This window comes from Neoarius graeffei, chromosome 2, assembly GCF_027579695.1.
Source record: "Neoarius graeffei isolate fNeoGra1 chromosome 2, fNeoGra1.pri, whole genome shotgun sequence".
Classification (NCBI taxonomy): Eukaryota; Metazoa; Chordata; class Actinopteri; order Siluriformes; family Ariidae; genus Neoarius; species Neoarius graeffei.
The window spans coordinates 55791393-55806719 of record NC_083570.1 but is presented as its reverse complement, the minus strand read 5'-3'; the positions used below and the strand labels follow the sequence as shown (position 1 = coordinate 55806719).

General features: G+C 41.8%; 1 protein-coding gene across 1 annotated transcript in view; it reads left to right on the top strand.

Annotated features, from left to right (window-relative positions):
* The window catches only part of syt7a (synaptotagmin VIIa), a 304956-nt gene that overhangs the window by 242239 nt on the left and 47390 nt on the right, over window positions 1-15327 (top strand). The window lies entirely within an intron of this gene.

Genomic DNA, 15327 nt, shown 5'->3' with positions numbered 1-15327 from the left:
GAGCGTTCTGTGGAGAAGGCCAGAGGTTGCAGCTCTAGGATTAATGAGCATTGAGACAAAAACGATCTGCAAGTACCTGGTTCTCCATTGTAGGGCTGAGGCGCTAGGAGTCTCGGCTCGCGGAGAGAGGCGGTAGCAGGAGCTGAAGTAGGAGACGGCTAGGCAGGGGTAGGCACGGCTTGATAGTGCTGCATCTGTGTGGTGAGGAGGTTGAGTGAGTTGGACAGGGTGGTGAGGTTCTGAGTAATTTGTTGTAGGTCTTGTTGGTGGGTCCCGAGGAGAGTCCCTTGCCGCTGGACGGCCGTTCTCAGATGGGCGAGTTCCACTGGGTCTATGCTGGCCAGAATGTACTGTTAGGGGTGCTGGAGGTGTGGTGAAGTTTGGATCCAGAAGCAGAACACATACATAGACAGTAATTCAATAAATAAGGTGGGTTTAATCCAGGGAAAGGGGCATGGCAAAAAGGTAAACAAACTAGACAAAGAAACAATAGCAAAAATTGTCCAGGTAAAAAAGGGGGCAAAAACTTGACAAAAAAACGAGGCAGGTAAGTACAAGAAAAATGCTAGTGCAAAAAACCATGAGCAAGAAAAACGCTAGAGAGAAAAACCATGAAAACCATACGAGGCACAGAAACGGCTAGAGTAAACAAATGAGACGTTTTGGCAAAGTCTGTTTCTGAGAACGGTGTTTATAAGGCAGCATTGAAAACCAGGAAGTGAATTCAGGTGAGTGCTCACTGAAGGGGGAAGCAGGCAGGATGGAATTTCCGTCCCGGATCCAGATTGGCGTTGATGCGGGAGATACGCAAGCTCTGGAGTGGATGTCCAGAGCAGAGCATGACATAAGTAAAATATTTTACGTCTTTTTTTGCTTAGATTTTGATAATTATGGCTTATAGCTCATGAAAATCAGAGATCCAGCATCTCAAATTATTAGAATATTTCCTAAACTCAATCTCAAAAAAAAAAAAAAAAAAAAGAAGATTTACAATACAGAAATATCCAACTGGGCGGCACAGTGGTGTAAGTGATTAGCATGGTTGCCTCACAGCAAGAAGGTTCTGGGTTCTGGGTTCAAGCCCAGTGGCCGGTGGGGTCCTTTCTGTGTGGAGTTTGCATGTTCTCCCCGTGTCTGCGTGGGTTTCCTCCAGGTGCTCCAGTTTCCCCCACAGTCCAAAGACATGCGGTTAGGTTAATATGGGACGGCCTTGGGCTGAGGTGCTCTTGAGCAAGGCACCAAACTCCCAACTACTCCCTGGGTGCTGTTAGTATGGCTGCCTACTGCTCTGGGTATGTGTGTGTGCGCTCATTACTCGTGTGTGTGCATGTGTGTTTTCACTGCTTCAGATGGGTTAAATGCAGAAAGGAATTTCACAAGTGATGATGTGTTTGCTTGCTTTTGAAAAGTATGCTAATTTATACACTCAGTACTTGGTTGGGGCTCCTGTACCATGAATTACTGCATCAATGCAGAGTGGCATGGATCTGATAAGCCTGTAGCACTGCTGAGGTGTTATTGAAGCCCAGGGTGCTTTGATAGCGGCCTTCTGCTCATCTGTATTTTTGAGTCGGGTGTTTCTCATCTTCCTCTTGACAATACCCCATAGATTCTCTATGGGGCTAAGGTCAGGCAAGTTGACTGGCCAATCAAGTACAGTAATATCATGGTCAGCAAACCATTAGACAGTAGTTTTGACACTGTGAGCAGGTGCTAAGTCCTGCTGGAAAAGGACATCTCCATAAAGCTTGTCATCAGATGGAAGCATGAAGTGCTCTAAAATCTCCTGGTAGACAGTTGCATTGACTTTGGACTTAATGAAATACAGTGGACCAACACCAGCAGATGACATGGCACCCCAAATCATCACAGACTATGCAAATTTCACACTGGACTTCAAACACCTTGGATTCTATGCCTCTCCACCCTTCCTCCAGACTCTCAGACCTAGATTTCCAAATGAAATGCAAATTTTACTTTCATCTGAAAAGAAGACTTTGGACCACTGAGCAGCAGTCCAGTTCTTTCTCTCCTTAGCCCAGGTAGGACGCTTCTGATGTTGTCTCTGGTTCAGGAGTGGCTTGATATTAGGAATGTGACAGTTGTGGTCCCTTTCCTGAAGATTTCTGTGTGTGGTGACTCTTGATACACTGACACCAGCCTCAGTCCACTCCTTGTGAAGCGCTCCCAAGTTCTTAAATCGATTTTTCTTGACAGTTGTCTTAAGGTTGTGGTTATTAGTGTTGCTTGTGCACCTTTTCCAGCAAGCCTTTTCAGCAATGACCTTCTGTGGCTTACCCTCCTTATGGAGGTTGTCAGTGATTGTCTTCTGGACAACTGTCAAGTCAGCAGTCTTCCCCATGATTGTGGTTGCATGTACTGAACTAGACCAAGAGATACACTGTGTTTATACTGTTTAACTCAAATTCAAAATGAAATACTCTAATATTTTGAGGGGTTTTTTTGCGCTACAGGCCATAATTATCAAAATTAAAATAGAAAAATGCTTGAAACATTTTAGTTTACATGTAATGAATCTAGAATATATTAAATTTTCACTTTCATAAGTGTGTGTACGTATGTACAGTGGTGCTTGAAAGTTTGTGAACCCTTTAGAATTTTCTGTATTTCTGCATAAATATGACCTAAAACACCATCAGATTTTCATACAAGTCCTAAAAGTAGATAAAGAGAATCCAGTTTAACAAATGAGACAAAAATATTATACTGGGTCATTTATTTATTGAGGAAAATGATCCAATATTACATATGTGAGTGGCAAAAGTATGTTAACCTTTGCTTTCAGTATCTGGTGTAACCCCTTTGTGCAGCAATAACTGCAGCTAAATGTTTGCGGTAACTGTTGATCAGTCCTGCACACCGGCTTGGAGGAATTTTAACCCATTCCTCCATACAGAACAGCTTCAACTCTGGGATGTTGGTGGGTTTCCTCACATGAACTGCTCACTTCAGGTCCTTCCACAACATTTCGATTGGATTAAGGTCAGGACTTTGACTTGGCTATTCCAAAACATTAACTTTATTCTTCTTTAACCATTCTTTGGTAGAATGACTTGTGTGCTTAGGGTCGTTGTCTTGCTGCATGACCCACCTTCTCTTGAGATTCAGTTCATGGACAGATGTCCTGACATTTTCCTTTAGAATTCGCTGAATATAATTCAGAATTCATTGTTACATCAATGATGGCAAGCAGTCCTGGCCCAGATGCAGCAAAATAGGCCCAAACCATGATTCTACCACCACCATGTTTCACAGATGGGATAAGGTTCTTGTGCTGGAATGCAGTGTTTTCCTTTCTCCAAACATAACGCTTCTCATTTTAACCAAAAAGTTCTATTTTGGTCTCCTCCATCCACAAAACATTTTTCCAAGAGCCTTCTGGCTTGTCCACGTGATCTTTAGCAAACTGCAGACGAGCAGCAATGTTCTTTTTGGAGAGCAGTGGCTTTCTCTTTGCAACCCTGCCATGCACACCATTGTTGTTCAGTGTTCTTCTGATGGTGGACTCATGAACGTTAACATTAGCCAATGTGAGAGAGGCCTTCAGTTGCTTAGAAGTTACCCTGGGGTCCTTTGTGACCTCGCCGACTATTACACGTCTTGCTCTTGGAGTGATCTTTGTTGTTCGACCACTCCTGGGGAGGGTAACAATGGTCTTGAATTTCTTCCATTTGTACACAATCTGACTGTAGATTGGTGGAGTCCAAACTCTTTAGAGATGATTTTGTAACCTTTTCCAGTCTGATGAGCATCAACAACGCTTTTTTGGAGGTCCTCAGAAATCCCCTTTGTTCGTGACGTGATACACTTCCACAAACATGTTGTGAAGATCAGACTTTGATAGATCCCTGTTCTTTAAATAAAACAGGGTGCCCACTCACACCTGATTGCCATCCCATTGATTGAAAACACCTGACTCTAATTTCACCTTCAAATTAACTGCTAATCCTAGCGGTTCACATACTTTTGCCACTCACAGATATGTAATATTGGATCATTTTCCTCCATAAATAAATGACCAAGTATAATATTTTTGTCTCTCACACACACACACACACACACACACACACACACACACACACACACACACACACACACACACAAAATATGACAAAAAAAAATCAAACTTTGCTATGGGCCATATCAAACTAACTAGTTGTAAAAACAGCCTTAGGGTCTCACAGAGTTCAGCTCTACTCTTGTTTTGTCTGACTCCGGACTACATATTAAAGATCGTCCTGTGAGGGCTGACTTGGCCTTTCACATGTGTTTTGATTCTCAGATAGAGACTCTGTGAGTACATGCAACTAATAGTTTCAACAAATGCCAAGTCAGTTTCAACAACCCATATATATAACAAAAAGTATCAAAAATATCATACTCCTACATGCACCAGTAGACAGAAGTATCGGAAAGCTGTATCCTATTTCATGCCATGTACACACGTAGCCGGGTATTTTTAAAACCGAACATTTCCCCCCCCTCCATTTATAAAAATGTTTTATCCACTCCACCTCGTCTTCGAAAAAAATCCCTTCCACACATAACCGAACATCTGCGTTTTCAATCACATTCATAAGCATTCCCAACCTGTAGATGGTTATTTCCCCAAATCCTACCCCCTAATCACATCGCCTGTGCTCTTGGAGCAGTAGTTGGGCTTCTAAAATTAAACAAGTAAATAGCACCTGCACAATAATTAACGCTTTCAATGCACTACTCCGATCCATTACTCTTTAGCTAGCCGCACACTATGCCGATTTTCAGCGTACCGAGCCAACTGAAGTCGCGAGTCAGGCGTAAAGACTAGTTTTCGATGGTACCGACTCATCTCACAGCCGATTCGAAAAACTAATCGGGAGCCAGACTGATCGGCGAGAGTCGCTAGCAATAGCCAATCATATCTTTCGCATATAATACGTGACATCATTAAACACAATTTCTAGCGTGAGGAATACGTGTTGGTAGCACCTAATGCAGGTATATACTGTAATTCCATAGACTGAAGCTTTATCCATAGACACAGTGGGCTGGAAAGCCACTCTGCTCAAGTTGTGTGGCTGAATTCCAAATCGCTTTAACTCCCCTATATAAGTGCACTATTTAAGGTTGGAAATAATAGCTCATGCAGCCTAGATAGTGCGCTACATATTCCATGTTGTGTCATTTGTAATTCAGCCTGCAGCATCTTCAAGTGTTGGATTTAACAGTAACTATATCCAATAGCCAAACACAAAGCTATTAAGTTGTCACGTGTCGCTTCAATCGCGACTGCACTCGTCAACAGTCGGGGGATATGTGCGTGCCCTGTTGGGAGTCGGCTCTGAAATGGGTCGGTTCGGTACCGCGTGGATCGCCGTGGTGTGCGGCTAGCTTAAGTCCATGCTTAATCTGGCTTCTGCAGTAAACAAAGGTTGCACGTTTGACGTCAGGGCAGATTTGTTGTCATTTTTTTGGCGCAGATTGTGACGTTCTAAAACGCAAACCTCCGGTTATCTCTGTCTACACGAAAAGGCATACACGGAGTTTTCAAAAATCTTCACTTTGCCGGAGTTTTTTTAAATATTCGTTTTTGATGTGTTTTCATGTGGATGACAGGCCAAAACGTAGAAAAATATCTTTGATTTAGCAGATACCCGGCTACGTGTGGACGGGGTCTCAGTCTTGTTGAAGAGTCACTGTGCTCATGGTGTTCAGTGCCTTGGACAGTAAAGGAAAAATTACTCAATCTGACATCAAAGGTATGAGAGTAGAATAAGCCTGAGAAGGTGACCAAGTATAATATTTTTGTCTCATTTGTTTAACTGGGTTCTCTTTATCTACTTTTAGGACTTGTGTGAAAATCTGCTGATGTTTTAGGTCATATTTATGCAGAAATATAGAAAATTCTAGAGAGTTCACAAACTTTCAAGCACCACCGTATGTCTGTGTGTTTTCATGTTTTCTTTGGCTGAGGCTGAGCTCAGTCAATCAGTTGGAATCAGTTTCTACTTTGTGGTGAACAGATATAAAGAGAGTGCCCTATAGCATTGCAATTTGTGTTGAGTTTTAGTGTCATTGCCCTTCAAGTCCAATTGGGCTTTTTGTTTTATCCGATAATTTGATTTACTCTTATTTGGCTTTGCTTTGCAGTGCTGGCCTGTGGAGTTGGTATGTGGCCAAGCTCTTGGGTTTTGAGCACTTTGTAATGTATACTATAAGTGTGAGAGTTTGTAATGCATTTTCAGACTAAGTATAATGAAAGTGTGTGGCCCACTTCTGCTTCTTAAGCTTCAAACTGTTCTTCCCTTCAAAGCAGAAGTCAGTAGGATTGAGAAGAGAGTGGAATTACCTTGGAAATTTGAATGAGTACAACTTCCAGGTCCCTCCCCCTCCCTGTCTGCTGTTCTATTGCTGGGTTTCACATGACGTCACATCCGCCTCATTAGTTATTGAAAACTTTAGCTGGTGGTCTACCAAAGCTCAGTTGACAAAGCATTTGTACAGAGAAGGTGCATTGCTTGCCTGAAAAATGCCTTATGTTTGCATTATTTTAGGTTGTTTGAATCTAGCAAACTGTGAAACTGATAAAAGTTTCTTTAGGGTTCCCCGTAAACTAATAGAAAAGGGTGAATAAACACAGGATTTCACAAAAAGACGTAGAGAAAGGTGGCTTTTGAACCTCTTACTGAAATCGAAGGGAGCTGAGTCGAAGCACGCTCGAGTTTGCAGTTATCACTCGGTGAAAGGTTTGTATATCCCTCTCAGCTATGTCCTTAGTGTTTTCCAAGTACTTTTCTTGCTATGTGTCGTTATTTTATGTACGTTTTTTAGTCATGAAGCACTAAAGTCCCCAGCTGTTTCTTTATTTACGCCTCACAAAGTCCATATGCATGAAGGTTGCGACAAAATTCTTCCCCAGCCACACAGTTACAGTGCGCCGTGATCACTTCTCCGTCTTGTTTAACTAAGATCCAGGTCTTTAAAGGGGTTTCTGATGATCTTTGTGAATGATTTACCTGAGAGGTAAGAGCCAACACAAGTGAGAATCGAGTGAACTGTTGTTTGTTTACACTTCAACTTGCAGCGCTTCGTTGTAAAGATGCGAACGAAAAGCTTAAAAAAAACATACTTACATGGGCAAAAACAATACAGGATTCACTGGGCAGTGACTTGATAGCGAGGTACTTTACCCAGCCACATACAAAAAAGTTGTAAGCCTCCATACTCTTCCATGCTTTCATCTGTTTTGCGGTGTAGAAGGACGTCTGCAACACTAGATAGTTAGAGGTGTCAGAGAACTCGACTGAAGGGTAGTTTTCGAGATCATATGACAAATCCTTCTTTCCCAGACTGTAGGGGTCGATTCCATTGCACATAGCAATCTTCTGAATATATCTAAAGTGAGCAGTGGTTTCTAGATTATGAGCATACTCTGATAAGTTATCGCTAGTTGTTTGCACTACGGCAGCCATTTAGACCACCAGCTATTTCACTTCTAGCAAAACCGCTAAGAAAAGTCACGTGACTGAAACCCAGCAATAGCCCTGCCTCTAAAGCCCCTCCCCACAAAGGAGGTTGCCCTGCATGCACAGACTAGCAAACAATGGCAACTGAAGTTGTTCGATAACAGAAACTATTGTGAAAAGTGCTAGATAAGCAGTAAGTCACTTGTGAGAACATTTAGCTGTGAGAGCATACGCACACACAAATATCAGGACAAACATCTGTAAGGTCCTTTAGGGGAGGCACTGGAAACAGGCTCAGGAGGCAGGAGTTAGGTCCAGAAAAAGTGCTCTTTATTTAAAGGTGGAGTGGTGGTGTGTGTGTGTGGGGGGGTGCTCTTCATGCTGGAGCCGTGATTTTCAGTGCAATGTGTCTCTGAAGCCTCTGAGGGAGCTGTTGGTCATGGCGTGTAGGATGCTCCCGTCTTTGCTGTCCAGTGGCACAAGAACAAGGCGTAAAGACAAATGACATAGCAATAGAGAGCTTACTTGTCTGTGAGTTGGAGTGGTGCCTCTTTATACTCCCTTAGTGGCCTTAGTGTAGTGTAACCACTACACCACCGTGCCGCCCTGAAAAATACTTTTTTTCAAAAATCCAAAATAGCAAACGGCACCAGTTCACATATTGCTTAATGTGTATACAAAGCTTCATGAAGATATCTTCAGTAGTTTTAAAGATATGGCCTGAAAACAAAAATGTGACCGGACAGACAGACGGAACCCGTTTTTATATCCCCTGCCAAACTTTGTTTGGGCGGGGAATAATTAATGCTTTTGAATGGCCAAGTCACAGTCCTGACCTTAATCCAGTAGAAATATTGTGCAAGCAGTTCGTGTGAGGAAATTCATCAACATCCCAGAGGTGAAACTGTTCTGTCCAGAGGACTGGGCTGAAATTCCTCCAAGCTGATATGGAGGACTGATCAACAGTTAGTGGAAATGTTTAATTACAGTTATTGCTGCACAAGATGCAAAAACATCTGATGATGTTTTTGGTCATATTTATGCAGAAATATATAAAAAAAATTCTAAAGAGTTCACAAACTTTCAAGCAACACTTTATTTCTAAAGCACACTACATGCAAAGACTCTCGTGAAGTAAAGTTTTGTTTTTTTGAGTGGCTCCTCCACCCTGCGTGCATAGAGCACAATAGTATCGCATGACATTGTAATTGGGGTTTCTGTTTTGTGGCATAAAAAGAGTTTCATGGTTTATTTTTTCCCCTTTCTTGCATTCACCCTCAGTCAGTAACAGCTCATAACCATATGTTTTTTGTGTGGCAGGCTGACATTAATAACAGCATAGCCTCAAACACTGTGAAGTTGAAAGGCTATCACACTTGACTTGTGCTATTGGATACTATCCACAATTTTTATTTTATTTTTTAATTAACCATGTAACAGGCCATTCACGAATGAAAACATAGTCATCCCGCATATGGTCTTGCTGCTTACTTTAGATGTACCATCAACTGTGTTTGGGATTAATCAGGGTTGACAGGTTTCAGCAAAATTTCCAGCCTAGATGCATCTAACAAAATACACAACAGGTTTAAACTTTTGTGGAAGTTTTTTTGAAATGAAAGACATTTAATCTTCTTTTCTTTAGCCTTTGCATGGGGAAATGATTATTTCATATATGGTTCTGATGTACAGACAGTATCCACTCCATAATCTACCTTTTCCTCTCCCAATCTTTGAAATAAATCATATAATAAAATTGTCGGGGCGGCACGGTGGTGTAGTGGTTAGCGCTGTCGCCTCACAGCAAGAAGGTCCGGGTTCGAGCCCCGTGGCCAGCGAGGGCCTTTCTGTGCGGAGTTTGCATGTTCTCCCCGTGTCCGCGTGGGTTTCCTCCGGGTGCTCCGGTTTCCCCCACAGTCCAAAGACATGCAGGTTAGGTTAACTGGTGACTCTAAATTGACCGTAGGTGTGAATGTGAGTGTGAATGGTTGTCTGTGTCTATGTGTCAGCCCTGTGATGACCTGGCGACTTGTCCAGGGTGTACCCCGCCTCTCGCCCGTAGTCAGCTGGGATAGGCTCCAGCTTGCCTGCGACCCTGTAGAACAGGATAAAACGGCTAGAGATAATGAGATGAGATGAATAAAATTGTCTGCACTTGTATTCGGGCAGCAATGGCTTAAGGTTAAGACTCTGGGTTACCGATCAGAAGATTGGTGTTGCCACTGTTGGGCCCTTGAGCAAGGCCCTTAACCTTTTCTGTTCCAATGGCACTCCACGGGTCCCAACTTTCTAATAAGCTGGCATATGAAAATAAAATGTTTTTTCTGAAATGAATGTTACAAAGAAAGGCCGCTTCTTCTACACTTGGCATTTTGTTGAAATTTAGATTTCATTCAGATTAATTTGCCCTATCTGGCAACCCTGTCATTAACTGTTCTGTCAGCTCCACCTCCTTCACTCAAAATGTTTATACTGCAAATCTGCTGGAATGGAGATCAATTAGCACTATGTGCGGTTCCCATTTATGACCACTAGTTGCAATAATAACTGTGGAAGCTAAGTGGGGCATTGACCATGCTGCCCCGCAACATCTACAAATTCATACAAATGCAAGCAAATCAACAGAAAATCATCTCATGTCAGTCAAATATTTTTTTAATTCATTCATAACTCAGAGATCATTAGTATTCAAAGAGGCAGTTAGTATTACAAATATAAAATCCATGAAGCTGAGAATCAGGAATTAATGTTTGTTGAATGGCTGATATGGTCCAGCTGCTGCTGTCCCCAGTTCAAAGTTTACAGAGGCACTGATCATCAATCCCAGTTGATTGTAGTCTAGAACTAATCTAAGAAGGTGATTTATATGAAAATATGATTTCTATAATAGATTACAGTTTTGGAGTTGGTCTAATTTCCTGGCAGTTTTCAGTACTGATAATATTGCAGCTAGCTGTGATGTTGTAGCTGTTTAAGAAGAAGAAGAACAACAACTTTATTCATCACATGTACACTTGTGAAATTCCTCTCTGCTTTTAAAACATCTGAAGTCGTGAACACACACACATGAGCAATGAGCACATGCACATACCCACAGCAGTTGGGGATTAGGTGCCTTGCTCAAGGGCACCTCAGCCTAAGGCCAACCTATATTAACCTAACCACATGTCTTTGAACTGTGGGAGAAACCAGAGCACCCGGAGGAAGCCCACGCAGACACAGGGAGAACATGCAAACTCTACACAGAAAGGCCCTCGTTGGCCGTTGGGCTTGAACCCAGAACCTTCTTGCTGTGAGGCGACAGTGCTAACCACTACACCTATATTGTTCCTTGTGTTTAATTATCTCTTTAAAGATCAGGGAATGTGTGTGTGTTTGTTTTTATATATACTTTCTGAGGACCATATGTCCCCACAAGGATAGTAAAATCTGGCATTTTCGACCTTGTGGGGACATTCGGATGGTGCCCACAAGGAAATTACTGTTGTGTTGTTTTTTTAATAAAAAAAAAAAAAGAGCCAGAAAGTTTCCTTTTCATTACTGAGATTAGGTTTAGGTGCAGGTACAGCATTAATTAACTGCAATAATTATTATGTCAATGGAAGGTCCTCACAAGGATAGTGAGACAAACGTGTGTGTGTGTGTGTGTGTGTGTGTGTGGTTGTATGCATGTGAAAGTGGGCCAAATGTACATACATCTGAGGTGTAATTTCATATCATTAATGGCCACTCATATCACTCACACATCCTCGCTAAACACACACACACACACATGCACTGGAGTGGGTTGGTTATGTAATAGCCTCTCATATGTTCTCTCTCCACTCTGATGAGCCTTGGACATTGTTCTCCCAGTGCAGAGAAGAAGTGTGTGAAAAATATATAGTGTGGGTTAGTGAAAACAGTATTGTGTGTGTGTGTGTGTGTGTGTGTGTGTGTGTCAGAGAGAGAGCAAGAGAGTGTGTATGTCTGAGAGACAGAGAAAGAGATGTGTTTGGTCAGTGGTAGTTGGTGTGTGAGATGAACAGAGTGGATTTGTGTGCGAGTGCTCACACTGTAATATTGCCATTGACTTGTTATGGGGATCACTGAAAGCAGATAAAGGGATGGAGGTGGGTGGGTGGGTGGGGGGGATGAGGGAGGAATGGCTGTGTCTCTCGCGTCTCTCTGCAGCCCTGCAGCCGTGGCTGTTCTGCCCACTTTACCCTCTGCTGTGTCGGTGCAGGGGGCCACATGCAGCCCACCGGGCAGGTAACAGCAGGATAGTATAACAGGTCACGGTGAACAACAAATGGCCCAGCCGCCTGCCTCTGAATGTGTGTTCTCCTGTCTGTGTGTGTGTATATGTTCACGTATGTGTGTGTGCGCGTGTGTGTATTATTGAGGCTCTCACCTGTACCTGTCATATATCCTCTCCTCGTCTGCTGTGTTTGTACTATAACTGTCTGCTGCTTCGCCCCATGTCCTCCCAAAACCTCTCTACACACACACACACACACACACACACACACACACACACACACACTTCCCTCTCACACACTCACTCACGTACACTCCACTCTACCCATTGGTTGCTATGCCAACAGCCTACTTTTGAGCTGGGAGTGATGGGATGAACAGAAGTGTTCTGGGGAATTTGAGATCCTTCTGCCCCCTACTGCTGGCTTTTCATGCCCCTGACTGCTCAGCTGTTTCGAAGATTTATTCATTAATACCACTAATCCTGAATAATTAGAAACATATTTCTTGGTTTCATAGTTTCTGGGGTTTTGTTATAACTAGATTCCGTGTGATCAAATGAAAGTTACATTATATCCCATGAATTTTTAATTATTTGGTGATATCTTTTTTGTCTTTTTTTTTCTAATTCTTCCTCTCTCACATGGTCTCTTCATTACTTCATTAGTATATTCAGTATTGTTTATTACTTCTCAATCCTCCTGTGCTTTTCCAAGCAAATATAAGCCAGTTCAATGTTTAGTCGCAAGTGCCTTTTTCCTTCCTGCACTTTATACACGTCACCTTTTACGTATAACTAATGACTATATTTAGACATTATTTTAATCCCATATAACATACTCCAGTCTTGGAGGGTTTCAGCCGCCCTACAGAAATGCGTTTTTTTCCCTTCCAACACACCACAGGAGCACTCCCTGTGAGGAGCTGGAGTCTGAAGCCCCTATCTTACAGAATAGCAACCTTTACTGTGAACAGACTTCAGTGAAGCCCAGTGAATTATACAGCCCACCCTCAGTGAAGATTCGCTCTCGATCAATAAGATGGAAAAGCTGCGAGAAAGTGAACTAACAAAGGAGGGATCTTGATTTGTTTTTAGTTTATTTCTCTTCCTTTTTGTTGTATCCCTTTGTTTTTCAGAGCATAAGCTTTCAAGGAGCTCCCTGTCCTCTTCCTTTTCTTTACTTCATTTTTTAAATGGTTTTATTTTCCCCATTTCTCTTACGTCTTTTATCACTCTCTCATCAGATATCGCTTAGCTCAATGTCACTGAAAATCAATTACACTAACCAATTAACAAATCACCTAACCACTTAGCAACTGATTATCTTAATCCACCATACTGTGCAGCACTCAATTATACAATTAACCGATTACTTACTAATTAACATAAATGCCAAACATTACTTGGCAGCTGCTAGCTGAGCATTTTAGCGTCTCCCTTTCCCCAGGTTGTTATGCCAGTCTTTGTGTTTATTGTTTGTCTGTCTGTCTTTGTGGATGTTGTCTGTTTTTCAGTGTTATTTGAATGTCTTTGTCTCTGCTTGTCCCACTTTGCTTGCTTCATGTGCGTGTTTCAAATTGTATGGCTATGTCTGTGTGTCTTCATTGATCGAATAAGTGAATTCATAAACAACACTAAAAAGATATCTTGCTACATTGAAAGAACTTTTTCTATCAACCTTTATGATCCATGTTGGTAGCTAAAACGTGTTGACAGACAGACAGCGTATGAGTTTCTACTGTGAAACTCAGTCCGAATAAACCGCTTGTGTCCCAGCACCCCTGTGCTGAGCGTAGACTTTAGGCCCCGTCCTAATCTCTTTAGACTGTTGGGGTCCACCTAGTGACGCGGATGAATTCTTACAATCTGATCTGATCTTTTCAAATTGAACATCTCGATTATTTTTTTAAAGGTTTCTTTCTTCTTTCCTCGTCTCCCCACCATTCTAAAGATCATATCCTAACTGTAACGTCCCACCTTTGCCTGTCCGTCCGTCCGCCCAACTATGTATGTCCCTATTCTGTGGCTTTGAGGTATTCAATTTGTTTACTGTGTCTCTTTGTTTCTTCAAGACTTCACTCTTTCTCTATAGCTTCCTTATTATTTCTTTCTCTGTTTGCTTTTAGATTTCACTCTGGCTTTATCACTCTCTTAATCTGAGAAAAGAAAATGTTTCATCCTGGCCTTTCATTTGCTTTGTCAAACTAATCTCCAATCTTGTTTCTCTCTCCTTCTGATCTTTTTTGGGTTTTTTTCCAGCACACGCTCTGTTTTGCTTAACTTTCTGTGTGTTCTTGGTTTTGGTTTACTTTTTTTTTTAAATTCATAGTTTCCGTCTATCTATTCCTTTGTTGATTCTTTATCTGACTGACCGGATTAAGCGTTTCTTGTTTTTCCAGGCTTCTTGCTCTCCTTCCCTTCTTTCGCTCTTATTCCTCTCTTGCAGCTCTGCTCTTCTGATAACTCAGCCCTGGTGTAGTCATTGTGTCTCTTCTGGTTTCATTTGACTCTGTAGTCGTTAGTCATTCTAATAATATACTGCATCTCTTTTCTGACAGAGAACTTTTTTCATTTATTTCCTGTCTTTCTCTTTCCTGCAGTCGCTGTCTGAATTGTCCACCCATTGTTTTGTTGCTGTTGCTCTCTTTTTCTGTGATCATTCCATCTGTCTCACATTCATCCCACCTCTCTATCTGTTGCTGAACACACGTCATTACCATTTGCCTCTTACTTTGCGTCAACCAGTCTGTCCGTTTGTTTTACATGTGGTCTATCATTCTCTCTCTCTCTCTCTCTCTCTCTCTGTCTCTCTTTTACACACACACACACACACACACACACACACACACACACACACACCACTTGTACCGTTTCATTCCATTAGCTCTTTGCAGGGTTTGGCTCTGTTCACTAGTTCAGTAAGACTGCTGTGAGTGTTCCACCTTGGCTTCTCTCTCGCCTGTAAGAAACAGACCATTCCATATTTATATTACTTATTCCAGCAGCTTCACGCCTGCTGTAAGAGAATAATGCATTCTTACTGTTTGACAGGTCTCATCTCTTTGTAATTTTCCGTCTGCACATCTATGTGTGATGTCTGTCAGCCTCCTTGTTCCTTTATTTATTCATGGTCCAAAAATTAACACATTTGACTGTAAAGTCTTTAATCTGTTCTCTGTATACCTGATGATGTATGTTGTGTGATTGGATTTTGTTAAATGCCTGTTTGTGGTATAAAGAAAATGTTTTCTTGTTGATTGCATTTATAATTTGATCATGCGTTATACTTTAATGGTTGTCTGTGAGTGTAAGGATGTAACAAAGGTGCTTGCTGTAATCTAGTGTTGTTGTTTTTTTAAGTTTCATTTGCAGTTTTTGGATTTCGTTCATTATTTTGTATTATTGCTTTTTTTTTTTTTTTAACATAATCTTGTTGGGATGTCCATCACATGCTTGCTGTCTGAACCGTGTGTAGCTCAGAGAGAAAGTATATAACATTGTAGTTTTCCATATTGGGTTTGTTCGGTGAGTGAACATTTTGAGCAAGTGGGATACTTGTATGAAAAGAGAATCTTCCTTGTATGGAAGGAAAGTCACCCTCTCTTTCTCCCTCTCTCT